Below are 7,559 nucleotides of genomic sequence, written 5' to 3'. Positions count from 1 at the left end.
ATTTCAACAAGCAACACCTCCATTGGTTGTAGAACTAGAATCAAGTCCAGTTTGTTTACTTAGAAATTTAATTACATTGTTTATTTTGGCACTCAACATGTTTAGAGTGTCCAATTCAATCATAACTGCTTACCGTCTAGAGTTAACTCGCTCATTAACCTATTGGTAGTTATTTGCTGCCATTTTCTCTTTCAAGCTTTGAACTTCTTGGGGTGATTTACCCATTAAAACTCCATTTGCAGTTGCATCAATTGTACTTTTAGTCAAGAAAGATAAACTATTATAGAACGTTTGGACAATTAGCCAATCAGGCAGTCCATGGTGTGGATATTTCCATAGAAAATCCCTACATCTTTCCCACACTTCATATAATGATTCACCCTCTCGTTGGCAAAAATTAGTTATGTCCATTCTAAATTTAATCATTTTACCCAGTGAAAAATATTTATTCAAAAATGTTCTAGATAAATCATTCCATGTAGTAAAAATATTTGGACCATGAGAATGCAACCAAATTTTGGCTTTATAACATAAAGAAAATGGAAACAACCTTAGCCTAATAGCATCCTCACTCACTCCGTTCATTTTAATTATATTACAAATTTTAAAGAATGTGGCGAAATGTGCATTTGGATCCTCTATGGCATTACCTCCAAATTGAGATAGTTGAACCATTTGAATAAGTGATTGTTTAATCTCAAAATTATTAGCATTTATTGTAGGCTTTGCTATGCTTGTTTGTAATCTCTAAGAGCTCACCTATTTGCTTCATTTTCCTCCATTTCTTCTTCAAAAGGCAACTCAATAGATATTCCCTGTATATGTTGTTGTTGTTGTTGTTTCTCTTCTTGCGATGTTCGCCTTTTTTGTTTACATAGTGTCCTTTCAATTTTCGGATCAAAAGATGCAACTACTCATAAAACCCGGTGCATACACTAAAGACAAGAAGAAAAGATATAAAGTAATATATATCGCAAAAACAAATTAAAATTCTAGCGTAACTATTAAGACAAAATTCAACTAAACTAAGAAAATATGTCTAAATTAATAAAGCTTGTTAGAACCTAATATTACTGCTCCTCGGCAACAACACCAAAAACTTGATGGATTTTTTATACAAGTACAAGTTTAAATTCAAAATATATCCGTTTGATCGTAAGTATATAGGTCAACTAGTAGATTATGGTATATATTGGGTCGATCTCACGAGGAGAAACTAATGCAAGTACTAGGTCTTTATTTACTCTATTATTTAGACTCACAATATTTACTAACTAACCAATTTAACTAGATAATTTGCAAGAAAACAATGGAGAGAACTCACTAGATACTTGAGTTTGGGGATATAGAATCCACTTATGGCATTAAAACTACAAGTAAATATATTTACCTCTTATTAATACTCTTATTTAACTAGGCATTCATTTTCATATTTACCAAAACTCACTCTCATGATGTAATGGCGTAGACTATTCTCATGGTGAATGACTAGATCTACCCTTTTGTTCTTCATGAAATGCAAAAATAATATACTCAAGTGCACCTCTATTCTCATGAGTCTACTCTTTAAAATTCATTTATGTTGTTCCATCATTGCTACCAATTTTCATTGAATAACAACAACTAAAAATTTGCTATTGTTGATCAAACAACAATAAGTGATAAGCATGCATAAATGGACAAGTTAATACAAGAGATAACAAGTATAAATCATATTTAACTCATATCAAGTAGTCATAAGTTTCATATACTCCCTAGATCTAGAAGCTTAACTACTCATGTGATATTAAATAGGAAAAAACAAAACTTCATTGCATGAACATATAATGAATCACAAGTAAAGAGATAGATAAAGAAAACTTAGCCAAGGTGATGAACAAGCTCCCAAATCATCTATATCTTCAACAAAATGAGTTTTACAATGAAATCTCCAAGTGTTTCTTACTGGTTTCTAGCTAGAAAGAATGAGAAAAACTCTAACTAAGTTCTTGAGCTAAAAATTGATAATAACTCTCTTTCTTCTACTCTCTTCAATGATTCTTATATATATAGTATTAAAAGAGTCAAAAAATGGTAAATGAAATGATATAAAGCTTCCTTTTCTCTTTCCTAAAGATTCTTGAGCATGTGCAGCCAAAATTTTGTACTAGAATTGAGTTGAAAAATAGTGTGATAATAGGGCAAATTGTAGAACAAGTTGCAGAGAAACAGAGGACAATACGTGATCTTCGAATATGTTACCTGAGCTTGCATATTCAGTTCTAGTACGTTTCTTGCTTCTTTTCTGCTCCAATTCACCATTAAAATCACAAGCAAGGTGTCCATGTTGTCGTTCATGCATTTCACCAATAATACTTGCATTTGATGCCCTATTTCCTTTCCAAATTATAGTTGAATCATGCACTAGTGGCGCTTAAATGAATTTGTCTCAATCCAACGCTTATATCATGTCTCAAATCTTGGAAATGTAACCAAATTTGCACATTAGTCTACTCAAATTAAATTTGCAAAATTAAGAGACTTAGACAACAAGTTACACCTTAAAAATTCTAATTTATGCCAAAAATAAACACATAATGCTACTTAATAAACATATATAATAAACACTTATCACTCCCTAAATTTTGGTACATAATGCTCGTAAGTTAGCATTTATAGGTAGCGAAATTTAAAGGAGAAAATGAGTCAAGAAACCCTAACCACCTCTTAATTGACAAAGGAACTAGGCCAAGATTCTTGTGCAAGTCGATATAAGAGTAGTATGGATCCATGATAATCCATCCAAATGCTCTATTTTCTTAATGGACCTAATAGCTGCAGGGTAGGGATTCAATAGCAAATCTGCATCATAGATTTGGTTCTGAAGTCTCAAAACCCAATCCACCTGTCAATTCATTTCAGCTTCCAAGTGGAGATTTTTATTGGTCCATGGGCTGGATCAAATTGTGAATGGATCCAAATTGCTTTCTAAAATGAGCAAATCCTCACCGGTATGAAGTTGATCATTTGAAACAAATTCTTTTTACTACTCGCCATTTCAGCTCTTTCTTCTTTACCGCATTTTGTTGTTTTCTCTATTGCATTGGACTTTGTTTCACCTATTCAAATCATATCCAAATCATCTTTTGATACATCAAGTCTTGGGTGTCAAACAAGGAAAAATCAAGATTCCTACTCCAAAAATACAATTTTGAATACAGTGACAAGTAGGGTCATATTCATAGGGATTGGGGTATTTATTTCTTTGTGAAGACAATAAACAAAAAGAGTGCTTATGGAAAATTAACTTAAGTAATTCACTTAAATAAAAATAATCACTACAAGAAAATGGATCATCAGTGACAACATTTCTCAGTAACAATAGTATGTTGTCAGAAAAGAGGGCCTTTACCCACAACTTTTCAACTCATGATAAGTGCCTCCTAGGAGCCACCTACATAGTGACGACTTGGTTATGTCATAACAAGTATATTCCTGCCAACAAATCTTGAGTGCGCAGGAGTGTAGATTTGTGACGACATGGTGAATCTCACTACTATTTTGTTCTAAATCTCTGATGACTTTACCATTCCGTCAATGATGTTCTATATGCATTATGTAGTGACAACATCTAGTGGTCACTAATGTAGTGAATAGTCTAGTGATAAGAATATGTCATCCCTAAATTGTCTTAAATGGTTAAAATTTTTTGTAATATATTACTATCATATTGGTTTGTTTTAGCAAATTATGTTTGTATAAATTTGGCAATTTAACTAGTTCAATGAAATTGGTCATGTTTGTCCAAATTAGAGTGATAAATTAATAGCAAAAAGAAAAAAATCTAATTAACTTCCTGATAACTAGAAATCATCAATCTAAAAAATTTTATGAATTGAATCGGTTATAAAAGTAGATAAGTCCTACAAGTAAATCTGTAGTTAGCCAATTTAAAAAATTTGTAAATATTGGTTTGCAATTGATATAAATTTTTAGCAACTGTAAGAACTAGTAGAGTTTTATTAACAATGCTTTTCCCTTTATATGAATTTAAAACATTTTGCCACTCAGTGAAAATTTATGAAATTGTGACTCAAAAATAATGAATAACAGTGAAATCTATGCTACAGACACAATTAGAAGCCAAAAAATTTTTAAAAACATTTTCGTGTGAAAAAGGAGGAATTAGTGAAGTCCAAATTTAGCTCAAATCTGACAAGTGTTTATTTTATATAATAGTTTGTGTATATTTTAGTTCATTTATAGTTAATTTTGAGCTCCTAAGGCAATGGGAGTAACTATTGTGACGGCCCTACCTCCCGCTGGGCGTACCCTAGGGTTTAGCGGACCACCTGCCCAACTCTCGCCAGGACTCACTCACTCGCATCAATTAAAATAAGGTGCAACCTCAATAATAAATGAAATAACGTTTCCCAAGTTTGGAACATATGAATACATTCATTTCTATCTCAACCATCCATACAGTCCCAAATACATCAAAAGATTTAAGTTCTCAGTACATTGAACCCTAATCGAGCGACTGGTGCGAGTACAATTACAAAATTCAAAACAACTAGACTACGCTAGTCTGTACACGTCTCACGCCTCGCTCGTACCCCTGTAAGGAAGACAAATGGGGTGGAATGAGCTAATAGCCAGTGAGGTTCCAAATAGCAAATTGACCATTATTTATAAGTACAAGTTTTCGATATAGCAAAGTAACGAGCATGAAGAGTTCATAAAAGTGAGCAATAACACTTCAAGTAGCAATCTCAAAATGAGCGAGTGTAAAGTTTTAAAAGAAACAATAACACTACAAGTAACAATCATCTCAACGTATAAGGATACGAATGGCTCTCAGAAGCCAAATTCCCAATGCATCACCAGGAGTTTGATCACGTAATAGTTGACACTCCGTCAACTTTAAAGTAAGTAACCAATCCAGTAGAACACCACTTACACTACTCTCCGTCCACCATTCAAACCCCCCTACTGGGCCCAAAATCCTCAATAAACACTGGTGGTAATACTCGAGTATACCGATTAGTCGAGGAGATATCACTCCACTCGACAAACAAGAGACCCAGGGTTCGTTACCCAATCGACCAAGCCCTTGCCGGCTCGAATCGAGTAACTTGCCGCAGGGTTTTTGAAATTCTAGGAAGTGCGCACATCATAAACAAGTATATCAAATCAATTTCAACAATAAACAAGTATATATCAAATAAGGGCAAGTGCGATAAAGTACACTCTTGCCTGATCCAACCAATCATATATCATTTAATCATATTGATCAAGTATTGGAAACAAGTGTCCAGTTCAATCAGGTATTTGGAAGCACTCACCAAAATGAAGTGCCCCTAGTAATCACGTCTGGGTTATACTCCGGGTTCGGAGTCCAAATCTGTGATAAAACTTTGTTTCAGAACTTTAAAAATCGACTAAGGTTTGAAACGTAGATGTTTCGTTCAATAAGAATCAAGAAATGGAAATTCACTTGGAGAGTATTCGTGAAACACTCGCTCGCTTTTCAAACTATATAACTTTGTAACATTTATACTTGGAAATGCCATTTGAGTTGAAAGTACAAGGAAAACGTATTACTAGTAGTCATGGTTGTATTTCTCAAGGGTACAAGTGTGGCCGAATCTTCACTGATATACCTCGGTAAAAGAAGACACAAATATCCTAGATAGTTCAAGTGGTAATCGCTCTTAACCCTTACTCAAGTTGCAAGTATGTCTACCTAGCCCTCGAGCGTAAATTTGGGCAGCACGCCCTTTGTATTTTCCTATTTTCTAGATATTTATGGCTTCATTCTTTTCCTCAATCAATCCCAAAGTTACACACAAAACAAACTCATTTCAATAGCCGTTCAATAGGCTCAAGGTAATACAAGTATAAAATCAAGCTAACGACATGTGCGGAAATGAAGTTTAGCAAAAGACGGATTTGACGTTGTTTTACATAACGGACACAACCGAAGCTACGCTTATCAGATTGAGGTACAACTTATACCGTTTTGAAGCTAAGACACAGGGATACAATTTTTATGAAGATCAATTAGTCCAATTTCCAGTGTAACCCAGTCAAATTCCCAATTCACAGAACCAAACTCCTATTAATAGACCAGTTAACCGTACTACATTCAAATGGCCATTTCTCAAGCTACCAAAGTCCGTTTAAGAAGTTCTTGGAGGCATTGAAAAGCTAAGACAAAGTACTAAAACTTTCATGTTTTGGCTAAAAGCTAGTTCAGTACGTATCCAGGTGAACAAACGCAACCAACTTAGTGTACTGCCAAAACTGTCCGCTGATTTTACTCCTAGGGCAGTCAGGGTATTTTCATCTTTTCACAGGTTACGTTGCTCTGATTGAGTTAAAATTTTGTAGGCGACCAAAAAATGTCATTTTCTACAACTTTCATGTTTTATGCTAAGCCTAATTCGGCTTCTAACATGATGAAATGGAATCAGGCAGAACTGAAGCTACAATTTCCAGAAATCTGGAATTTTGCTATATTCAAGCTATAGTTCACATTTTTACCTTGAAACTACCACTACCATCTCCTTTACAAGATTATATACCAGATGTATATATCATACAACACCTAACCCACAAGAAACCCTAACTCAAAAGTCATCCATCTAATCATCAAAATCACTTGGAACAAGCATCACAAGCATCACAAGCACAATACTAACATTAATACCCAACTTAATCATGATTAATGGAGAAAGAAAGGTTGATCAGCCATTATACCTCAAGACAAGAGCTTGCAAGAATGATCCTCCACCTCTCCTTGAAATGTTTTGGTTCCTTAAGCTTCCCAAGCTTCCAAACTAGTGATTAATCGGTTTAGTTTTTCTTGGTTGCACTCAAAAGGTTGGATTCAAGGTAGAAGATTGAAAACTCCCTTCACTCTCTTGCCTCTCCTTGCTCTCGGCCAAAACAGGAAAAAAAAATGGGGGAAAATGAACTCAAATGGAAGATAAGAAGGTGAGACTTTGGCTTGATCAAGGAACCATAGGTGGCCGACACTTGTCACCACCAAAACCAACTAAAATTTTACTTTCTTTTCCTTGCATTTTGGCCCACATATTTCGGCTATATGGCTGAGGATTGATGAGAATATAAAGACCAAGGCCCATTCAAGCACATGTGGAATTGAAAGATTCAAGTGAAAACTAGTTGATTGCACGAATGCTTGAGTTTAGTAGGATTATTTGATTTTCCTCGTTGATTTTGGTTATTTCTCGTTTTAAAAAGTCTAGGTAATTAAGATAGTTTAATTGCGGCTCATTTGTTAGTAAGTAAGGCCCAAAATCTTTCTTAAGTATGTAGGGTAGTTTGGTCAACTTTTGGATTAGGGTTAATGCTTGTAAGGGCTATAAATAGCCCCACTTCCTCTTTGTTTGGGGACCAATTTTTGACTATTAAATACAATTAGTGAGTTTTCACTTTCTCTTTGGCAAGAGAGTTGCCTTTGAATACTTGAGAATCTTCTCAAGTTATTCACCCGAACTTATCAATCGAGTATCTCCTTGATTGTGGCGTTCTACTACCTCCAATTTGGTTCG

The 7,559-nt window shown here is 34.5% G+C and overlaps 1 non-coding gene across 1 annotated transcript; it reads left to right on the top strand.

Moving 5' to 3' along the window:
- The first annotated feature begins 313 nt into the window (after positions 1–313).
- Positions 314–420, top strand: LOC113719741 (small nucleolar RNA R71). The gene has a single exon (XR_003455000.1). It is a non-coding gene; the product is annotated as a small nucleolar RNA R71 (small nucleolar RNA).
- The last annotated feature ends 7,139 nt before the right edge of the window (positions 421–7,559 follow it).

The sequence above is a fragment of the Coffea arabica genome, chromosome 11e (genome assembly GCF_036785885.1).
Source record: "Coffea arabica cultivar ET-39 chromosome 11e, Coffea Arabica ET-39 HiFi, whole genome shotgun sequence".
NCBI lineage: Eukaryota > Viridiplantae > Streptophyta > Magnoliopsida > Gentianales > Rubiaceae > Coffea > Coffea arabica.
Note: the sequence above shows the minus strand (reverse complement) of the source record. Positions and strands in the feature narration are given on the sequence as shown.